General features: G+C 44.7%; 1 protein-coding gene across 1 annotated transcript in view; it reads left to right on the top strand.

Annotated features, from left to right (window-relative positions):
- The window catches only part of FGFRL1 (fibroblast growth factor receptor like 1), a 169,825-nt gene that overhangs the window by 43,840 nt on the left and 103,150 nt on the right, over positions 1 to 22,835 (top strand). The window lies entirely within an intron of this gene.

Raw genomic sequence — 22,835 nt, 5'->3', positions numbered from 1 at the left:
TCCAAAAGAAAGACATTTGGGAATGATTAAAATAATACTGAAGGCAACAATTGTTCAGTGGTTTTGGATGAACAAAACCTTGCAGAGGAGAAAGGCTGTTTTGGAAGGGGATGTGGAGATGCAGGGAGATGACACAGGGGTCCTGCTCTGTGCAGACAGTTTGCTCAGGACAATTTAATTAATCTTTAATGCATCTTTACCTTCTCATCTGCTTATTCCCATTCTCCCATGGCTTTCACTCCCTATTCTACCACTCTTTTTTTTGTGCTGAGGGCTTATATATGCCAACAAGCTTCTGCAAAGAAAGAGCCAGAGCAGTTTTGGGTGGCTGCACCATGGGCTGGACTCAGCTCCTTCCCCCTAAGGCAGGGGAGGTTTGGTGTCCTGATCCACCTCCCTGCCTGCTGGAGGGACAGAATTACATTAGAACATAAAAATCCAGGGATATGGTCTGTGCTCAGAGGGAAGATGGTCCTGCTCCAAGAGAAGGAGGCTGTCCTGTGCCCAGGAGTTGCATGCCCACACTGGACAGAGAGAAGCAGATGACAAGAGAGTGCATCATGAGCAATTTTCCTCCCCCTGCTCTCTAAAGAGACTTGTAATTATGAATAGCAGGGAGGGGGAAAAACATGTCCAGAGGTCTGTAGGGCTGCAGAGAGAGCAGTGGGCACTAGGTTGGAAATTAAGGGGGTTTAGAGAATTTAATCAGATAACAATACCCAGCCTGTGCTGGAAGAGGTTCTGGGAACTGTGCCTGTTACTTTTGATGATTTTTACAAGATTACACTGTTTTAATCCTGCCTCATGCTGCTGAACCAGAGCCTTACTGTATGGCATGGGCAGGTGAGCCCCTTCAACATGCTGCTGTGTATGAGTTGTCTCTGGGAAGCTCATGCTGTTGCATGTTTTTAAAAAAGGCAAAAGGTGCCAGTTTTTGCCTCCCAACATTCATGAAACTGGCAACATTTAAAAAAAAAATAATTTAAGTTTGGGTTTTTCTCACATTGGTGGGGATGATGGCAGAAGAAGCCGGGTTGGGATGATTTGTGGCTCCAGGAGGGGTTAATTTTTTTGGCAAAGTTTGCAGGAAGAGCCCCCTAAGCGTGCCAGCTGTAATCGGCCGAGCTTTCAAGAGACACAGGGAGAGAGATAAAATGTTATTTATCCTCACACACACAGGCTGATGGAAAACGTGCATGTCCCAGACGAGGAAATTCTCCCTCCTCCCTCTGCCCCCTCGCCTCAGTTCAGGCTCCCGGGAGCAGCTGGGCTCTCTTACTCCTGCAGTCCCCAACAGCTTCAAATTCACTTCCCTCAGCGCCTTCAAAGGAGGTTTTGATAAATGCATTGCACTTTGCAGCCAGCCAGGCTCTAATTGCCAGGAGGATTATGATAAGCTTTTTTCTTGTTGTTTAAAAACAATCTGGAGGACAGCGTGCCCTCCCGGCGCAGACACCCCCAGCCCCGCTGCAGCCAGGCAGAGAGGAAGCGCCAAGGTGCCAAATTCACCCCGATTATTGCATTTAACTGGGGGTTCTTTGGTCTCGGTCCAGCCCAAGTGTTGTGGGCTGACACTCACTGCAGCCCTGAGGGTGACCTGTGCTGGAGGGAGCCTTGTGCCAGGGCAGCTCCTCGGTCGCTCGCCAAGCGTCCTGGCACCTCTGGGGCCCTGGGAGTCCCAGCAGCAGAGCTGCCTCGTGGGCCACTGAAGTGGAAACTCAAGAGGTCTGTCAGCCCCTGGGAGTGATTTTCTTTCTCCAGCCGTGTGGTTATGCTGCTTGTGCAGTGGTTTTTTGTAGTTTTTTTTGTTTGTTTTGTTTTGTTTTTTGTTTTTTTTTTTTTTTAATTTTATTTAAAGAGCGCTCTCGTTTCTTTGCCTGCTAAGTTTAATAACCATGGTCTGGTTAGAAAATAATGCAGGGGAAAAAGCAGAGCTGCCTTAATTTGTGATCTAAAAATAGGGAAACCTACACCATTAAATTGAGAGGATTTAGAAGCATAACCACAAAGCCAGGAAGAGTTTGCCAGGAGCTATCGAGTGACACAGATTTCAGCTCCCTCCTTCTTCTAGTTTTCTTCTTTTAAAGGTGAACTGAACAGCCTTAGATTACTATTTTGCTGCTTTTGATTACAAATGTAGTTCAGGGAGTTTTCACTGTGACAGTTATCATTAGAGCTTCCTTTGTAATTTAAAAAATTTTATTTGTAATAGATTTTGAATACATTCCCACCAGCAGAGAAAATGCTTTGTAATCCCTATTTAACCCTTAAATATCCCAATGTATGATTGATGTACCTGAGATCCATTCCAGTAGAGGAGTCCAAGGATGTAACCATAGAGAGAGAAAGACTGATGGTTGCTGTTCTCATCTGACACTTAACAAACCATCATTTAAATCTTTGTGAATCAGTCACTTTCCTGACTGATCTGAGAGAAATCCCTTTTGTCTTTGCCATCACCAGCATGGGGATGAGTTTCTCAGGTGTGAAACAAGGATAGTGATGCTTCATAGAAATACTTCCAGTGGAAAATGGCAGGTTTTCTGTAATCAGCTTTCTTTGGAGAGATGTGGCACCCAGCTCTGCTCCTGGAGTGGTGAATGGGTTGGAGACCCTGAGACAGAGTCTTCCAGCCTCTAAAAACTGTGTTATGCTCTGCCAAAAGTGTTAGTGATTTCCTTTAGCAAGGTTTATGCTGTGGGTCCTTTTGGAAGAACTCTGCTAAGGAAGGTCCTAGAGGTTGACCTTTTTTCCCTGATCCTAGGTGGTTTCCTGCCCAGGCACTGACCAGTTCACCTTACTGGTCCCCATCTCTTCATGCTCACTGATAATTTCCAGCATGGCTCAGTGAGGTGCTTTCAGACAAAATGAGTTCCACCCAATTTCTCTGTGTTGTTGGCTTGAGCCAATGATGGTTTGCTCAAACTCAGCACCATCTTTTCTTGTGTAGATAATCAAAAGCAGATTCATGGTTAGCTGTCATCTTTGATGAAGAAATGTTGCAGTTTTTCCAATTTTCTTGGCTAATTAGCCACCTTGGATTGCTTAGGGCTTCAAGATCTGCTATAAAGCCCTGCATTGAGTATTGAGATTGTTTTCTTGGTCTTGTGCTCACCTCAGATGACACTGTGCTGGTTTCACTAATGCTGTGTATTGGATAGCTTGCTGTCCAGGAGAGCCTCATTTGCCTTCTTTTTCTTTTCAGTGTCTCAGAGTAGCTGGAATCTGTTTTCAGATGCCTTGAGTATGAACAGAGCTGTCCAGAAAGCCAAAAGCAGCCTGACACACAAACAAGGAAATATTCAGGGAACTTTGAAGGTGATGAAAAGCAAAGTTATTCCAGATAAGCTCTGGAACATACTGCCATGAGATAATACCAGGACCACATGCTGGTTGGGATTAAAAAATATGTAGATATGTGGATAATGGGAATATCTGCTCTCATATTACCCAGTTTTTCTTTTTTTAAGGGATGTTAATCCTGATGCTTTAAAGGCTGAATACTGAGGATACAGTTATTTAAGGAGCACTTTGCTGGTAAATAAGGGGAGGATTAGTGCCTGGATGGTGGCCTAGGAAGGACCTTCAGATTAGGGAGGCTGTAGATGTGAGACAACACCTACACATCTGATCTGTGCTGAACATCCTCACACTTGCCAGGAGTGCTGAGCTTTGTTTAGGGTGCCCTTGCCAAAAAGCTGAGGAAGCACAAGCACAGGATAGAACCATAGAATTGTTATGGATTTAGAAGACCTCTAGGATTACTGAGCCCAGCTGTTCACCCAGCACTGCCGTGTTCACCACTAAACCATGTCCCCACATCCACACACCTTTTGCACGCTTCCAGGGAGGGTGATTCCAGCACTTCCCTGGGCAGCCTGTTCCAGTGATGTTGTGCAGGCCAATGCACAGACCTGAAGTGTTAAGTGTGACATAGTCAGACACCTCAGTATCAGGGAGGAGCTGTGATGGCTTGTGAAATGCTGTGGTTGGTGGTAGTGAGGGTCTAAACTGTGATGTGTTGGAATGAACCCACCATCAGCTTTGAAAACACCTTTCTGTCCCCCATGCTTGCCAAATGGGTGTTTTTGGGGTGATTAATTTGAATTTTGGTGGAAGGGAAAAGAGATTCTGCTGTCTTAAATATAAGGTACTGCCCTAGTTGCATGGCTGACGTACCTGGGTATTTCCAGTGTGCTGGAAATGGAGATGAAACAGAAGAAAGAGCAGTGTGGCTTGTCTGGGTATTTAGGAGAGTGCTTCAGTCTGAACTGGAGACATGAACTTTGGATAGCTATGTTCTGCATGCTTGAAAACTGGGTCAGAGATGTCAGAAGAAGGTTTTCTATTGATTCAAAGGGATTTGCCTCTGTGTGCTGACCCACAACAATCTCTCTAGAGTTCCCCTCACTACTCTCTCATTTCAGCACAATCCCATTTGTTTTTAACTCCTCCTCCCCGTCCCCATAGCCTCAGCACTCAGCTGTTTATTTAGCAGATGTTGGCCCAAACTTTGGAAGCAAGGGTAAACAGAGCTAAGGTCAATCTGAGAAACACAGCACCCCAGGAGAGCTGCTGCTTCTCACTGCTGCTGGCGAGCCTGTATCCAACTGGAATTGGAGGGAAGCTGAAAAGACATGGATAGAGTTTGTTCCTGCAAGGATAGCAGCATTTATGTATTTTTTAAAAAAAAATCACTCAGGACAAAAGTGTGGAACCTTAAGGTGAACTGGGTGAAACTATACCCTTCTTATGTTTCCTCCCTTTGAAGACCTTGCATTGTGTATTCACAGCCATTACCATATGAATCAATGATTAAAAAAAACCCAAACCCAACATCTTGATAAGAATCCAACTTTGCTTTACCAGTCCATCCTCTGAGGTAACCAGAGCGAGCTCCTTTCACTCCAGCCATTGTTGGCAACACAGATTATGTTCTTCAAAGACTGTCTGTCTCGTTCCAACACAAGGTCCATATCTTGACTGAACATTAACGTCACCTGATAGGCCCCATGTCCAGCTCCACCTTGCCCTTCCCAGCAAACCAGGCTTTACAGCAGAGTCACACCGTGAGCAGAGGGAATAAAGAGCCTTTGTGCTCCTCCTGGGTCCATCCCCTGGAACTGATCAAGCACCAGGATTGATTACCAGGCAGGTAAAGACCTGATAACCTACCAAATCTGTATGAAGACCCCTTTCTGACGACTCCTTCCCCTGATTTGCATTTCAGGCCTCCGTCTGCTTTTAGAAATGATTTTATCTGGCTTTCACTATAGTCCAGACTGCAGGAAGTTCACATGAGAAGAGGCAGCAGGGAAGCTTGGAGGATACTCCTCTAGTACTATTCAAATAGAAATTAAGGCCGTAATCTTTTACTTAATGTGCAGCAATGATTGAGTCAACTCCTGCTTGCCAAGTACTAGGAATTAGCATTCACTTACCATCACATTAAATAAATTAAATAAACTTACAAATACATAAAATCAAATTGAACGATTTAGTAAGGCTGCAAAACAGAGAATTGAAGATGTCCTTTTCTGCCTTAATTCAGCTCATGTGTGAATATGCCAAATCATAGAATTTCTAATTGGATGTTTTACTATTTTTCTCTCATAAGAATGGAGTTATATGTCCCAGGCATTGGAAAGACTTAGACCAAATGGTTCTGTGTGGCAAAATTATGAGCAATTAAACTTTTGTCTTCATCAATTTAAGCAATCTGTTGATTCTCACCACAACCACAGGGATTTGTGGTAGCTATTATGTGTGGAAGTGCCATATGTAGCTCCTCAATTTCTTTTATTTGGGATAGCAATAGCCCTTGAAGAAATTTTGTATAGAAAAGGTGTTTTTTTAAAAAAATGCCATTTCTTTTTAAAAATGCCACTTCAGTTTAAAAATGCTGATTCTTTTTTTATGGATTTATGGAAATCCTGGCAAATAGTGATGAATTTTGTTCAGTGCCTCTTGTCTGTCTACAAAGTCGGTGTGTAGTGTCTCCCAGAAATGGGTATGGCTTGTGCAAAGGGCTCTGAAAGTGGGACTGTCCTCTGTGCTGTTTGTGTCCGTGTCTGCTGCAGGATCCCTGCCAAAACATGTGAAAGAACTCTAGGAAAATTCCTCCGATTTTCTCTGTTTGGGAAGTGACCCAACAGGCCCCAAAGCTGCATTACAGGAACTGTAAGGAGAGGTGAAGCCCTTCTCACCTAAATCCAACAATTATAAACAAGCCACTTCGCCAAAACATAAAAGCTGGTGTAAATGGAAATGATGCCTTCCCTTAGGGTTTTCCATCAGAGGGTCTGTTTCCCTGGGATGGGTGGATGACATCCAGCCTGCTCTTTTGTGAGCGATTCCTGTGGGAGGTCTGAGGAATTTTGAAGCTGTCAGGCTGTAATACTCTGGGTTTAGCTTTTTCGAGAAAGCACGCTGTTTTCCAGAGAGGGAAGCCAGATTGCTGGTTTAAAGCTGCTACATTTCACCAAAAGAATGCTGATTATTTCACAGTCATGCGAGCGCCTGACCGGTAAAACGTGTGGGCAGTCTGTCCACTTTTTTTTTTTTTTTTCCTGTTTTCTCACCGATTTGGCTTCTTAATACAATGCCTGAAGATCTTTTGAGAGGGCCAGAAAAATCTGCTGACGGCTCACGCAGCTGATTTGACCCAGAGCGCCTGCTTGGCTGAGCAGAAAGATGACACTGCAGCAAAAATGTTACTTTAAGGGAAAAGAAAACAGGCACAATGCTCCTGCCATTGTTCCCAGGCTCTGTTCTGGTGCCAAGCCCTGCACTTAGGAAAACACAGAGGTACCAGGTTTTAACCTTTCCCCTGCTTCCCGCAGGTGTTATCTTTTGCTCTGAATAGGCAGGATGAGGTCCACAAATCACATTCAAGCCTCTAGCAGCCCCGCTGGCTATGAAAAGACAACTTTTAGTGGGTTTTGTAGGGAGGAGCTTTACAAGATTTTCAGCAAAAAGAGTTATTTGCTCACTTTTATTCTTTCTAGGTTTCAGTGTAATATTGGGTGAAGTCACTGGTGTCTTCTCTCCCATTTACTTCTCTGAAAGTAAATGGAAGTAGTTTAGTGTTGGGATATCCAGCCTATGATGCATGTGATTTAACTATATTTTACCACTGACAAAGAAGAAAAAAAAATCTGAAATGGCTTTGGTGAGGCTCCCATTTAAATAGTTATTGTTTTGAGTGAAAATGGTTTGTGGAAGGAGAGCAAAGTGCTCTGACTTCAAAGCTTGTCATTGTAAAGAAATCTGATGGCGAGTGGTCACGCATACCTGAACGTCACTCCTACTGCAGCAAAGCCAGAAGTGCTGGCAGGCAGCCTGGGCATGTTCCCATTGCAGGCAGGGTGAGAGATCCTCAGCTGGTGGAAATCACAATAGCTGGATTTAAGTTGGAGATTTCTTTTTCAAAAACTTACTGGCTGCACTGGGGGCTGGAGTGAGCCCCTTATGTGAGTCGTCTTAAAACCCTCTGATCTTATTATTTGTTCAAATCTTACAGAAACCCTTTGAGCCTAAGAAAATTTGGTACAAGTACGAGCAGGACTTCTGTTTTTATTAGCTTTCCAGGCTGGGTTGCCATTCTGTTGCTCTTAACAGGACATTGATGACCATCCAGGTGGTGTTTGTGCCCCTCATATCTGCTTCAAGAAACTGAAACTGCTCCTTCAGCCCTGCTGAACAGTCATTTTTTGAATCTACCATCCACATTCCTGAAACTCAGCTTGTGCCATCCTGGGCTATTGGGACAGAGTGATCATCACACATTGTGTCTCTCTGCAATATCTAAGCAGTCTTGGTGTTCAGCTTGTTATAAATTGTTTTTTTCCTCCCCAGTAGATACACACACAAGGTAAGAGGCATGCACAGTCCCACCCTGCAGGTCAGGTAGCTCCATCATGCAAGGATGATGCATTTTGCAGGGATAATGCAGCAGTGATGACAAATGGGTGCCTCTTAGTATTCAGAGAGTGCCTGGAAGGCAGACAGATTATCTCAGAAGCACCTCAAGCTAATCCTGCTCAAGAAAACCAGTTTTTCTTAGCCTCTAATCTACCTGCTGAAACCAGGGTGGATTTGGCATGCCTTCTTTTCGAAGCAGTGGGAAGTAAGATGACATGCAAACTGTCAGTTCAAGTCTGGAGATTGGATTTCTGGGTGTGGAAAAAATGGAAGACATCTAACATTCATTGACCAGTAGTCATTTTTAGTGTGAGTATCCTCCTGTGCACTTGGAAGATAAAGCTGTTGATGAAAATGCACTGCCACAAAGCAGTGCTCACTGCTTTTGTCAGTGAGGGCACTGTGTTTAATTCTGCACTGGTCATGCTTGATGAGAGATTTGAAATTATTCAAATTTTGCTTCTTAGCCTCCTTTTTGAGCCCAGTCAACAAAAGTGTCAGAGGTGATGTGCACCCAACTGGGAAGATGCTGCAGGAGGAGCTGTTATGGCAGATTTATCTTCCATTGCTTTCCTGAGACCAAAAATACCCTACTGTTCTGCACTGGAACAAACCCAAAATATTTCACTTTATTTTCCCCCACAAACTGAAATGTCAACAAAGTGTCCCTCTTGACCTGAAAATGTTGACCTTTTCCATTCCTCCTGGCCCCTGCACGAGTTCCTTGAAGCACACAGTTACTTATCCCTGCTTTTTCAGGAGCAGCTACCCAAGGCCATCCTGGCAGCAGGAGGTTCAGCTGTGCCTGTGCAGGGTGTTCTGGGTCCCATTGACCTCTCCTCTGGTAACAGCAATGCCTTCCCTTGTGAAGCTGCAGCTCAGTTTTTGCCAGGATTCTCCTTTTTTGTAGACGAACCCATTAAGTGTCACTTAAATGCCCCCCAGCCCCATCTGCAAATCACAGTTTAAATAAACATCAAACTATTTCCCACCCACTAAAATAAATCTTTTAGCACTCTAACTGGCACATTCAGGGTTGTTTTTGTCCTTGCTGGTTTTGTTGTCAGGTCATGCTAACCTGACCATAAATGTATATTTTAGTGGAAGGAAACATGGTGTTGATTCTTCAGCTAACATTCAAGGCTGAGTTACAATTGATTAGCTGCACAAATTTACTTTACGAACAACATCTGTGACTTTTAAAAGTGACCCAATACCTAAGGAAACAGTTTTTAAAAACAAGATGGGCTCCCACCAACCTGCTGGGTGGGGGCAGTGGCAAAAAAGAGAGAAAAAAGGCATAACCTGTACTGCTACAGGGCTGTTTGGTAATGATGTTAGCTAGGATTGTTCTGGTGCTTTCCCTTCGTGAAAATATAGCCACTTCTTAAAAAAAAAAAAGAGAAAGAAGAAGATAAATACCACCATCTCCATTATATAGATGGGGAAATGAGGCAGAGAGAGATGAAAGGACTTTGGCCCATTCATCCCACCAGGAAAACAACATCCAGGTCAGCCAAGTCCCTGTCTTTACACTTTGGTCCTTAGGCTATGGCTTTCTAACTACCTTGCACCTGTGTAAATAGGGAGGCAGGTGCAAAGTCCCCTGTGCTGTGGCAGCCTTGGGAGGGCAGGAACGCAGAGAAACGTCCTCAGAGGGTGGCTGAGCAATGACATTGTCCTCCCTTATCTCTGCCCCAGCCAGCAAGACTTGTGTCCTCCCCGGGCAGGAGGCATTGCTCTGGCACTGCGAAAGCATGTAGTCAGCACCAGAGATTTCATGCTCTGTCTCTTGAAATCCAATATTAAGCAGTTGCCTTCTCTCCATCCCACAGGCTCATTACACAGCTCTGTGTGTGGCCTCTCCCCATAATTAACCTGAGGGGGTTACTTTCCTTTTCTAATTTGTAGGAAGTGGCTCATGACATCTGTTGCAGCCCCGAGGCTCCTTCCTGCAAACCTTTAGCTGCTTCTCGTTGAAAGAAAAGGCAGCACAAAGAGGTGTAACAATTAACTGGGCTGAGTCCTGGCTTTGAAAACAGCATCTTTCAATTGCTCAACAAAAATCTGCTGAGAGCACAGGACAGTGAATATTCTTTTCAAAGGGAACCATGGGCTTAAACCTCATGACTAAGTATCTTCATTTCTCTTCTTGTTAATACTTCAGGGAAAAACTAACAAACAACAACGAACCTAAGAAGATTTTTAGCATGTTTTGCTTTTTTATTCTGTTTATCTCATGGTACAAAATTATGATAGTGCTCTTTCTCACAGTTCACCTGTTCTCCTTTGGAGACGTGCACTCTTATCTGTTGCATCATACCTTATCTGGGGCTTGATACAGCAGGGAAATCCCCTACAAAAACCACTATAGAGTTTGATCCTGAAACTTTTGGAAGTGAGAAACATCTTTCCTAGATTCTAAAGGAAAGAGGGATCATTCAGATTCTCTTATCACAAGAAAGCTTTCCAGTTTTATCATTGTATTTTGGAGTTAGGTGATGTTTTGGCAAGGACAAAATCTGAAAGGGACAGAAAGGTGCGCCAGCTTATTCTGTGGGAGGGAAATCACTGGGGTGGGTGGGAAGCTGGTTCTCACCAGCCAAGCTATTTTGAGGTGATGCTCTCTCAGTCTCATTTCTAGGAGCTCTTTATTAAAGTCAGTATTCCTCAGGGCAAGAAGAGAGGAAAGCTGTACAGGTGCATCAGTGTGTGCATTAGAGCTGTGAGAACATATGTAACTCTTATTGTCACTGATTTATTACAGGATTTGCAATGAGATTTTTCTGATCTGGGCTGTGGCTGTTCTAAGAAACATAAATTTCTATCCTAGACCTAAAACACTTTTTTACAGTAGATCAGTTCTGATATACTTTCATCCCAAATTTGTACATCCCCTCAATTTGGCACCTCCTGACTGAAATGCAGGCAGCTGGAAGTGGTACACTATAATCTCACCCAACCTCTTGTGTAATGTGCTGCACAAAATCTCTCCTGGTCCTTTCTACAGCGTTTCTCTTGGGCACAGAGCATTAGCTGTGTGTAGATAAAAACCCTTTTAGAAAGCTGTCTGCCCTGTGTTTGCAGCAGGCAGTTGTAGCCTGAGTCAGGCAGCTCTGACCTCTGCCAGGGCTGGTGATACCTTAACAGCAGTTGTGTGTGTGTGTGTGTGTGTGTGTGTGTGTACTGCCCTAACAGCAACTGAATGAAAAAGGCTTTGAAGTTGCTGGCTGGCTGAGGAGCAAAAGTCCCTTCATTTTTCAGCACCAGTGGTGCTTGCCAGGCCATCCAGTGCTCCTGAAAAGCCCCTCCCTGCTCCTGATTGCCAGCGTAATGAAGATGACTGATAATCAAAGTGCCATTTGCCTCCTGCTCTCCATGCACAATGGAAGCAGCCTGGTGGGTCCTGCTGAGGTTCCTGTGTCTGGAAGGGCTTTTTAGGTTGATGGTTCTTACTGGGGAGTTTTACAGGGAAGGAATCCCTTCCTGCAAGGGCTGAGCTGCTGTTTGTTGTGTGAGGGCTTGCAGGTGAGCAGAGTTTTGTGGAGCACTTCATGCCAGATTGTGGCCCTTCCTCCAGAGCAGTTTCAGATCCAAGAGCAGGGACTCCTCAGAGCTGAGTGCAATGTCTCCTGCAAAGTCAAGAATCATCCAGTGTGATGAACCCAGGTCTAAATCCCTGTTGTCTCCCAGCTGTGGGCTGATAAGTGTGGACTGTGCCCTGCCACATCCAGGCCATCAAGTTGTCCTCTTGGGAATGGACCTGTGTCCCCAGCCTGCTCCCTGTGCCCTGGGATAATAGCAGCAATATCCCTGTGCTCCCCATGAGTAAGGCTGGAGCTGTACCTGTGTCAGGGAAGAAACATTTCTCCCCACAACACTGCACAACTACAAGGGCCCTTTTAGTTCTAACACTCTGTATTTGAAAGGTCTGCTTGGCAAAGAGCTGAATGGCCCCATGAGCTGTGTGAAGGGGAAACGTACTTGGCAGGAAATGTATGGCTCTGTTAATAAATAACAAGGATTGTGTGAGTGCTGTGTAGGGGGCTACAGCAGGAGCAGGCTGTGGGGATGCAGAATTGAGGGTTCTGTTCCAAGAGAAGGGGGGCTTTTGTGTGGGATGGAGGTATGGGGGTCTGCCCAAATGTGTAGGGTCCTGGATAAAAGCTGATGGGCACGAGGGTTGCTGAGCTGATTCACTCTTAGAGTGAATAATAGTGCAGAGAGCACATCACTTGGAGCCACTGGAGCCTGGGCTCTGCAGATCCATGGGTGAAGGGGCTCAGGGAGGAAAGGGAACCCCTGCCATGTCCCTCAGCATGTCATACTTTGCTTTGTGAACATCAGAAAATTATTTTGTGAGCTCCTCCAAAAGTGCTGCTTGCTTATGTTTTGGGAGGAGAGGAGAAGGTGGAGGGTCAGGGGACAGTAAAAAGTAAAGACTTGTTGTCTGTAAGTGATCTGTGACAGCTTTAGCCATTGACCTGCCCAAGTGCAGATTTGTTGATCTCACATTCACACTGCAGTGGCTGTGTCTTGCTAGAGAGGCCCTACTTAGGGCTGCCTAAGAATTGCTCAGAATTGCTCTTCTGATATGACCTTGTTATGTCCCTGGTGCAAGATAGTTCCACTGCTCATCTCATTCAATTTCAGGTTACTTTGCACGCACTAGAATAATTTTGTGATGCTGTGGTTGAGATAGAGATTTAAATTTAGACCTAAGTTATATGGAAGAAATAACATTAAGGAGTTGGGGCCAAGCCTTCAAACTCAAGTTTTTAGTAATAGATGCCTAAATCTGCACAGGCATTTAAATGTATTGTCTTGTCCTGATCTGTGAATACTGTTAAGCAGTTAATTCTATTAATTTAATGTGAATTTAATAGGCAAGCATCCTCTGCTACTTGCTGAGGACCATCCCCTCCACAGAGGGAACAGAGGCTCCAAATTATTACAGAAAACCTGATTTCATCTCAGCCAAGTCTTGCAGCAGACCATAAAGCTGTAATGTTACCCTTCCCAGAACCATGACTCAGTCTCCAGTACTCAAGAGGATATTAAGGCATTTAAAAATTCACATTTAGGCACTGGTTACTTGTTTTCTGTCTAAGCATTCAAATTCTCAAGCTTTCCACAAGCTTGTCACCACAACAGCTAAAAAAATTCCTTAAGGTTCATCCTTTTGTGTTATCCCATGACTCCAGAAGCTGTGACTACATGAAAACATACTGATACCATTAACTCAGGGTGAAAAGAGCACAGTTGGCATCTTGGATGGTTTTTTGTAAGCCCTAATATTACCAGCTTGGCTCTGCTCTTGTAAACTAAGGGCTACGAGTGGCACCTTCTTGTTCAGTTGCCTTTTTTCAGGGATTTTTTAGAGCGCAGCCGAGGGAGGGCGAGGCTGCTCCTCCTCTGCCTTGTGCCCCCATCAACAATAAAATGATGGAAGCATTGATTGCAGAGTTTTCTTTAATTGTGTGAGATGGCTTGGAGAGAACCAGCTGTTGTTCCTCCTCCCCAGAGAAGGTTCTGGGCTGACATAACCCAGCAGCAGGGAAGGTGGACAGACGTGGGAGGGAGGTGGGAAGGGAGAGCAGGTCCCACATCTCCCCAGACAGAATTATGCATCTGTCACTGCCAGGTCCTGAAGGAGATGGCTCAGGCAGCAGCTGGCATAGGTTAAGCACTGCAAGAGCAGGACAAGTGCTGTGGCACTGAGTGTCTCAGCTGTTTGCATGAGTCTGGTTCAGTGTCTGGTTCAGTGGAGGCACCCACCCACCCACATCCCACCCCTCAAGGCTCCCTGGCAGTAGTGAATGGTCCTTTATCACCCCAAAATAAAAGTGTGGCTGTGCAGGAACCATAGAGCTTGGCCCTGGCTAAGCCCTTGGTGGTTGGTAATGAAATTCAGGGAATTCCAGGCACAAGTGCTTCTCCCTCTACTTTATTCTGGATGCCAGAAGCAATCTGTGCAGAGGAATGGAAGATCTCAGAGGCCACACAGATAACTCTGCACGGAGCAGCCTCCCAGGTGCCTCACAAGGGAGGTCACTTTGCTGTGGTTTCACTTTCCCTGGAAGGGAATTGAGGGATGGGGCCTTCCCAGAGGGAAGGGGTGCATTGCTGACGTGTTCACCCATCCCTGCATGCCAGTGAAATGAGGAGATGCATCTGGCACAGTCTCAGTGCGTTTCTTCCTCGCTGGCTGACGTGGGGAGCTGCTGTGCTGCCCTGTGTCACAGCTCACTGGCTCTGGGCACGAAAGAATTCAGTTAATTTCCTTTCTCATTGACATTACCGTGTAGGAGAAGGGGTTACTTTTGCTGTTTAAAGTCTGACGTGCATGAAATCTTACATATTCAGTGTTTAAGAAGAGCAGCTAGTGGCTGTTCCAGTGCACAGCTGCTGAAGCACCATGGAATGACATAACACCCATGAACTGCTGTGAGACATGGGAGCTGAGGATGCTCCTATATCACCCTTGGGTCTAGCTGAGAATTTTTGGAGGTAACACTTCCAGGGTGCAAGATTCCAGCTCATCATAGCTAAAATTTTGAGGGAATGATTGATTTTGGTCATTCATCAGGTTCATTTAAAAAAAACCCAGCACTCTGCTATTATCATGTTTCACAACTGTGCCTGGGGGACTTTATCTTGGATCAGAAAAAGGCTAATTGTTGTACAAATAAAGAATGGTAGGAATAAAATTGTCTCCTAGGGAGGTTGTGATTGCCATTTACTTTCTTCAAATGAAATGTAAGACTGTCTGATTTGGCATAGTTTGGGTTTAATCTACAATTTAGGTTACTTTTTTACAAAAAAGCTTGAAAAGATAAAAAATGAATAGCAGCTGCCAGGATTGAAAGGAAACACTCCCAAACTGCTGCTGGAACATCTGACCAGATAGAAAAATGTTCACAGATTAAAGTTTTAAGAAAATGCTGAGGTTCTTACTTTCATTATTTTTTGTTACCCCTCTTTGTAATAGAATTTTTCTTTTGACATTTCACAAAAATATCCGGGGACTGTGAAACCCTTTTCTCCTCACTTTCTTCATGGCTGCTGAAATTAGGCTATGGCAAGGGGGTTTTGGGGTGTGGGAGCTTTTCCTCATGGTTTTTCTTACCCCACTCTGAGCAGAATTAGATGATCCAACACTAAAAACAGCTGAGTCCAGTATTGCATTAGAGCACTGCTCTTGCTGCTACTGGCTGAACTGCACTTGGTTTTTTTTGTATTGTGGGGTCGGTTTTTGCAGGGCAGACAAGGCCATGATTATTCTCTGAATGTGGGGCTGGTGATGTCATGCTGCTGCAGAAAGTAGGCTCTGCATGTGCTAAAATAGCCATGTATTTCATGGTACAGAGAGGGAGCCCTCGTGGCAGTGGAGTAACATCACACATTTCAGTAATCCAGTGCTGAAGTTCTACTTTCATGAAATATGTGGCAATACACACACATGGATTTTTTGTATGTAGGTTGATGTCATGTCCTGATCTGCAAAGAGATGTGATAAAATGCAGCATTTTTACATGCTGTGTGTGTATACATATGCAGAGAAACTGATTGTAAGATGCTATAAGCTTTGCAATCATCTTTTCTATTATTATAAAAATGGATTTTAAATAATTTTTAGTACCTTCAGTCATTTGTTGCACTGTTTAAACATCCTCTTTTGCCTCTACCCTTTCCACTTTGCCTTCATTTCCAGCAACAGGCAGGGTATTTTAGCACAGCCTGGATGGCCTGTTGGGATTTCCAGGCTCAGAGGAGCTGAGTGGGGAGATCAGCAGGGGCACTCAGCCTGTGCAGGCAGCAGCAGTGCTGTATCAGCAGAGGTGCATCAGCACCAGCCAGAGCACAGTGCACCTTCCTGATGCCACTGGGAGGGTGGGAGGGAGAAGGAACACTCTCTGCTAGGCTTGGTTTCTTGAACACCAGCCAGAGGTTCTCCAAGGCACCCATTCTGGCTGCCCAGCTGTGCAGAAGCCCTTACCCCCACATCTCCATGTCCTGCAGGTGTGTGGCATTGTGCACAGCCCTGTGCTGCAGTTTGAAGAGTGGTGTTGCAAACGTTCACCATCCACTGGGTTTTGGAGCTGGGTGTGTTCCTGACACCCTGGGCTTGCAGGATGACACAGGCTTACTCACCACGAGCAGCGTGTTCTCACAGGACTGAGGGACAGAGTCACTTCTGTGTGCAATCCTGTCTCCTGTGGGTGGTGTGGGCTGCTTTGCCTCAAGGCTGCTGCACAAAGTTCCTTCCAGGTCAGACTGCTGCCCTTTAGTCCAACCTGGCTCCTGCTCAAGGGTGAAAATAGAGGGTTTCTTGTTCCAAAACAGCAGCAGAGCTGGTGGCCTCAGTCCAATGCACCTCCCAAAGCAGAGCTGGCACCTATTTTCCTTACCTGTTTAGCCATGATTTATCCCACAGCCTTTTTCTGCAGTGCTGTGTGGGTCCAGAGTTCTGCTGTCCTGTGTGTTGTGCAACCTCAAGCCAGACAGGGACTGAACTCTGTATCCTCCTTCTCTGCCACCTGAGGACACGATCCCTGTCATGGCAGGGAAATGCACAATCTCTGTATAGATGCACTTTTCCCTCTGCTGTCAGTGATGAGAGTTCCATGAGTACTGAAAGCACCCTAAAATACATATAAATAAGAGAATAGATTTATCTCTTGGCAGTTTGTAGAGCCACTGGAAGTCTTCTTTGTACAGCATGCCATGTCTTCCTTCTTTGCTCATCTCTTAAGTCTGAGTGTTTTCATTTTGCTCTTTCCACTTCCCTCTGGGAAAAAAAGTACCTGGAGCTTGTATGGCCACGGAGTCACCCCCTTCCTTCTCACAGTACATGATTATCTGCCTTACTTATTGTATTGAAACCACAGAAGATTAGGTTTGTGAACAACTACTAACTAGAAAAAGAGAGGTTTGTTGTACAGTACTGAGGGGAAAAAGTGATGAAAAGGCAAGAGAAGAAAAAAGAAAGAAAAGAGAAGGAAGAAAAAAGAAAGAAAAGAGAAGGAAGAAAAAAGAAAGAAAGAGAAGGAAGAAAAAGAAGAAAGAGAAGAGAAAAAGAAAGAAAAAGAAAAGAAAGAAAAGAAAAGAAAAGAAAAGAAAGAAAGAAAAGAAAAGAAAGAAAGAAAAGAAAAGAAAAGAAAAGAAAAGAAAAAACAAGAGCAGCTTCACATTATTTTGAAAGTCACTCCAAAGAAATCCCTTTCACTTGTACAATGATTTCTTCTCCTGGGACATCTCTCTGCAATAGTTGTCCTCTTCCTTTAAGTGGTTACAGATTGAGAATGTGATATCCTGCCAGAAGAGTCCTGATTGCTCTACTTCAGGCTAAATGAACTGGAAGGAAGAAAGAAGCTTTATAAGATTGGTGCTTTCTGCTAATTGTTCTGCAGAGAGGCTCATGCCAGTGCTAGTCTATGTGCCAGGTAAAAAACTCTCGTGGCACAGTTGCATTTCTTTCCCATTTCTGTACTGGGGATATGTTTGCAGTAATATTTTCAAGGCTGCTTCTCCTTACTGTACCTGAGTGGATTTAAAAGATGTGCAGATGTGACATGTAGGGACATGGTTTTAGTGGTGGACTTGACAGTGCTGGTTTAATGGTTGAACTTGATCTTAAAGGTCTTTTCCAACCCAAATTGTTCTGTGACTCTGATTCTTTGCAGATGTGTCATCCTGAGCACATCCACAGGCTGAACTCCTGACACTGAGCTGGTTCCAGTCCTTGCTGTAACCCTTAGAGCTGCAGCTGACATTTGGTGTGTGCCCACAAGACTTCATGTCATGTCACTGTGTCCCTAACTTCTTAAAGAGATGGATTCTCCCTGTTTTGCCATGACCTGCCATGCTGCTGCTCATAAATCAGTGGTTTCCTTTTCTGTCTTTCACAAAAGAAAATGTTACTGGAAAATGTTTGGGCACCTTTTGACATTTTACACTGAGGCCTGCTGAGCTCCTCGTGCAAGCCATGGGCATTTGTCCTGGCGTGGGGAGGCATCACCTGCTTGTCACAGTAAGCACTGGGAGTCAAAACTGGATTCCTGATGCTGCTGCTACAGATTCACAGGGCAGCCTTGGGCAAGTCTCTCTCTCTCCCCACAGGCTGCATTATATTTGCAGTGCAGATATGTGACGATATGAAATGAGGCAGAGGTGCCAGCAGGGATCCTGGCAGCAGTTGATGTGTGATGTAGATGGACCCAGTGTTTTCCTGTCTCTGATGTGTGTGAGACCACCAGACAAAGCTTTTTGAAGCCTTTAATTCATACTGTATCCTGTGTCATCCTTGTGTGAACAGGCAGCTATGTAAAGAATTATTACTCCTGGTTCTTGTATTCCTGAAGGGAATGGTGAGCAAGAACATCTTCTAGAGAGTTTCCCATGCACAACTGAAGTGGAAGAACTTAAATTGTTCACCTTCAAGATGGCATTTCCCCTTCTTCCCTAAATTTTGGGTTTTGGATAGTTTGAACCAGCACTTTTTTACTGTTTTGCCTTAACTTCTGTATTTGAAACACCAGATCACTATACCTCCTCTGTGCTGGATGTGCTCCAGCCTAAACAATCTCTATTCTGTGTGCTTAAATTCCTTTCTATAGTTTCAGCTGAATGTGGAATTCTTTTCTGCTCCTCTGTCTGAACTGCCATGTGCCATTCCTCAGGGCAGTGGGACAGCTCATGTGTTCCTCCCTGGAAGGGGCAGCATCTCAGTAGTGTGTGAAGCAGGGTCTGTGTAATCCTTTGGGATCTTTCAGGATAAAAAGCTGCTCTATAAATACTATATCATTTTCATTGTCATTCTGGATTCAGGAGTGAAATGATCCCACTTAGTTAAAGCAGGATGAAGTGTCTATTTTCATATTTGTTTAATTGAACCACTCAGCATGTCTGATAGTAATGGCTTTATTTGAAGCATGTGGTTCTTATGAGCTGCTAAGATACCAATAGCATTTGGATTAGTCTTTTTGCCAAGAAAGCCAGGTCAATTCTTCAGGAGAATTAAAAAAAAAGCCAAAAAACCTAAAGCAAACTTTATTTTAACAGTGTCTTGAATTTCACTTTAGGTTCCATAAATATTTGTCAGTGTTCCTTTTGTAATACCCATGAGAGCCCTTGGCAAGACATGGGGTCTATCTCCAGAACACAGAATATAAATAAATTCCCCAACCCATGCTGGAGAATTGGAGGTAACTTTAGCCCATGCAAGAGACCTGAAGCCAAGCAAAGGGGTGATCGTGGTTCTTGAATTACTATTTGTAGAGAGAAGAGGGAATGAGAGGAAAAAAGGAGAAGTACTGAGAGAGGGAAATCTAAACATCAGTAGAAGGTATGTGGGAGCCCACACCATCCTGTGCAGGAAGGTGGAGGTCATTTACCAAGGCAATGACAGAAGAGTGACTTCTGCCTGGATTGCAGGTGCTGTCTCCTCCTAATGCTTCCGGGAAAGTTTACAATATTTTCTCATGCCCTAGAGAACAAGGGAGGAAATTTTACATTTTTGATGAGGACTGGTAATGCCATCTATTTCAGAAGATCAGGCCAAGAAAGCACTGGGGGAGCCACCCTATGAGCCCCCTTCCCCCACTTTCCTCTGAATACCTTTCATATTCCTGAGATCTGGGTTCACTTCTGTGGTTTTCAGCACTATATCTAAGAAAAAAGAAGCCTGTGATGATTTCAAAGACTTGCCTATAGTTAAGTACTTAACCAGAGGTTTAGGGTGCAGGGCTTTTGATTTAAGAGCAAGCCCTGTTCTGTGCAGTTGAGGGGGGAAATAGCTGAAATTTTATCCTATCCCTGACCACAGATTGAGATTACCAAAGCTGTACAAAAGCAGGGAGTCAGAATGAAGGAGGTGTATTGAAGGAAGCGGGACCTTGGCTTCTAGCAATGTGCTCTGGTTGCTGGATCAACTCCAATAAAAATTCAAATTCAGACAAGCTGAATGCCTTATTTGTCTGGTTAAGGGGGAAGAAGGTGGGGATGGGTGAAGTTTTTCCTTTACCTCTGAACATTAAAATAATGGTAGTAGGATGTGAGAAGTATATATTCCTTAAGAATCAACTATTGTAGTATAGGATGGTTGACAACTGTTGGTTTTTTTTTCTTCTTTATGTGCTTAAGCTGGAAAATTGCAAAGCATGGATAAATAAAGGTGTGAGAGGGGTTTGCTGGGGGACAACCTGTTTTATAGTGAGATGGGAGCCTATCTGTCCACAGATTTAGAATACCCTACAAAATGCTTGACAACTTTGATCTCCCTTAAAATTAATGGGAATTGAGTGTTGCTGACACTTCACGAGATCTGTGTGTCTCTTTGCATGGAGAATTTCCAGCAATGATCTCCATACCAGTCCTCAGTTGCAAGTACTGAAGGAAAAGTATGAAAGAGCCATTAACCCCATGTTTCCTGCTCTCACAGACAGCTGTCTGGGGCCATGTAGCTGTTGATATTCTATAGCTTTCTATTCCTGCCATACTGTTCCTACATATGGTTTTGGAAAAGCAACTGAGGCTTGCCAGCAGTTCCTTAATCTGGTTACTATGGAAGTTAAGGGAAAAAATCAGGTAACAACCTCCATCTGCAAAACTACTTCTGGTTTTATGACTGGGATTCATACACAGTCAGCATAGTCAGATCATTTTTTACTTAAAAATACCCTCTCTCCCTCACCAAAACAGGAAGCATCTTTCCAGGAATGCTTGGGAAAGTGTTTGACTTTTATGTGACTGAGATAACTGGGAAAAGTATTAAGGCTGGAAAAGGTTTAGCCAGACAGAAATACCCCTCATACTGGATAGATGTATTACCTGTGCTCAATCTGTCGTATTCCTCAGTTCCTCACATTTTTCTTCCCAGGCTGGTTATGTTTAAAAAAAATATGGATTTTCAGTTATCCTTTGGAGCTTCATAAAACTATCTTAAAAAGCTTTGCAGCCCATTTCTTAATCCTATTCCATCACACAGCTGATGCCAGCAGTACGGTTTGGCAAGGGGCTGTTTACCTTTCTGCACCATGTCCAGGAAAAGTGCAGGAGGGGCAGAGGCACAGCCAGTGTGTGCTGGCAGGGTGCACACAGGCAGCATGAGCTGCATTATTCCCTGCATTACCCCTCTGCCTGCAGCAAGAGCTGCATTACTGAGGGGTCTGGGCAGCATTTACAGGAGCTGAGCACCAGCTCCTGGCTAATGAAGAAGGAGAGGAGGGATGCTCTGTTCCTGTACCCAGGGCTTTGGTTTACACAGCTCCATTGTGTTGCACAGGGCCTTCCTGCCCTGCAGCTTCACTTGCTCCGTGACAAATTATTCCTTAATTACTGGATGGCAGAAGAAAAGCTTTACAGCCCTGAGGTTATTCCTAACAAATCAGGTTACAGAAGACTTGAAAATTATATTGAGCAGAAAAGCACCATGAGGTTTCCTTGGGTGCTTGGGCTGTGTTAAGCTTTACCAAGGCAATGTGCTAATGAAGCTTGTTAAAATGCAATTATACATTAATGCTGTGGATGCAGAAATGAGGATAATCAGCAGAGAGGTGCTAGTGAAGCTGTTGTGATTAGCATGATTTGTGTGTGTCACTGCTGTGCTCGGGGCCTTCACCTCACTGTGCAATGTGTGTGAACACAAGAAGGCTGTGCCTCAAGAGCTACCTGGGGATATGAGCTGAAGGAGAATGGCAGGAAAATGGCTGGAGTAAAGCAGCAGTGAGATCAGAAAATCTTATAATCATAGAGTGGTTTGTGTTTGAAGGAACCTCAAATATCAATTTCCAGCCTCCACTATCCCAGGTTGCTCCAAGCCCCATCCAGCCTGGCCTTGAGCACTTCCAGGGATGCAACAGCCACAGCTTAACAGGGCAACTTGTTCCAGTGTACGCTGAGTAAAGAATTTCTTCCATTCATCTGATCTAAATCTCTTCTTCTTTTCGTTTTAAACTGTTTGATGGTGTTGGCCATGAGGACCAGCAGGATGCCAGGCTTGGCTGCTGACCAGTGATGGTGGGTTCCTGGTGCAGGAAAGCTTTAGGGGGCATGTGCAGGGAGACAGCCAGGAAGGAAACACCTAGGCAGGAAATACCCATGATTTTCTTTGAAAAATGTAAAAAAGGCAGGAGAGAGCCTGGACATCTGGCACAGCTGGAAGAGGGTGGACCTCTGGTAAGGAAGAGGTGGCAGAACAGTGATTGGGAAGAGGCCAGGAGGAGCCTTGACAAGTGAAGAAAAGTAGCAGCTGTTTGATGTGGCAGGGAAAGGGAAAGGTGGATGTGAGGAGAGGGGGAAGTGGCCAGAGCAATGCCTAGAAAAAATTAATATGGATGAGGCAAGAGTGTGCTTTGCCAAGGCTGGAGCAGAGGAGTCTTGATGAAATATGATGGGAGTCTGGATGCAAACTCCAAGTGAGTGGACAGGCAGCCAGGGCTGGGCTTATCAAGGAGCTGCAGAAAGACTTTGGCTCAGGGTCTGAGCCAGGATGGGGAGAGCTGGAGGGAGAGCAAAGCAAAAAATAACACCAGGGCTGTGGGCCTGAGCGACAGGCAGGACAGTAGCAGTGTCCACAGCAATTAAGGAAGGAGGTGGGGAGGGGGAGGAAGATTAAGAGCTCTGAGCTTGAGCTGACAGCTCGACATCCAGGAGATGTCAGGGAGACAGGCAAGGTTTTCGTCCGGACAGAGAGAGACAGGCCCGGATGATCGGATCAGACAACTGGGCGGACTGATTTATGTGAGAAGATTAGAAGAGCTGCTTGTAAATATATCTATAGCTTGGCTAAGTGACACCTGAGGGGACAATAACTGTCTGCAAGTGTATGAAGGGATTGGATACTGGAGCCAGGAGGGGGGGGAGGGAACAGTTTAGGAGCGTAGATGAGGATTTTGACTAGAGGCAGTGGA

Source organism: Molothrus ater, chromosome 4, assembly GCF_012460135.2.
Source record: "Molothrus ater isolate BHLD 08-10-18 breed brown headed cowbird chromosome 4, BPBGC_Mater_1.1, whole genome shotgun sequence".
Classification (NCBI taxonomy): Eukaryota; Metazoa; Chordata; class Aves; order Passeriformes; family Icteridae; genus Molothrus; species Molothrus ater.
This window is presented reverse-complemented; position numbering and strand designations above follow the sequence as displayed.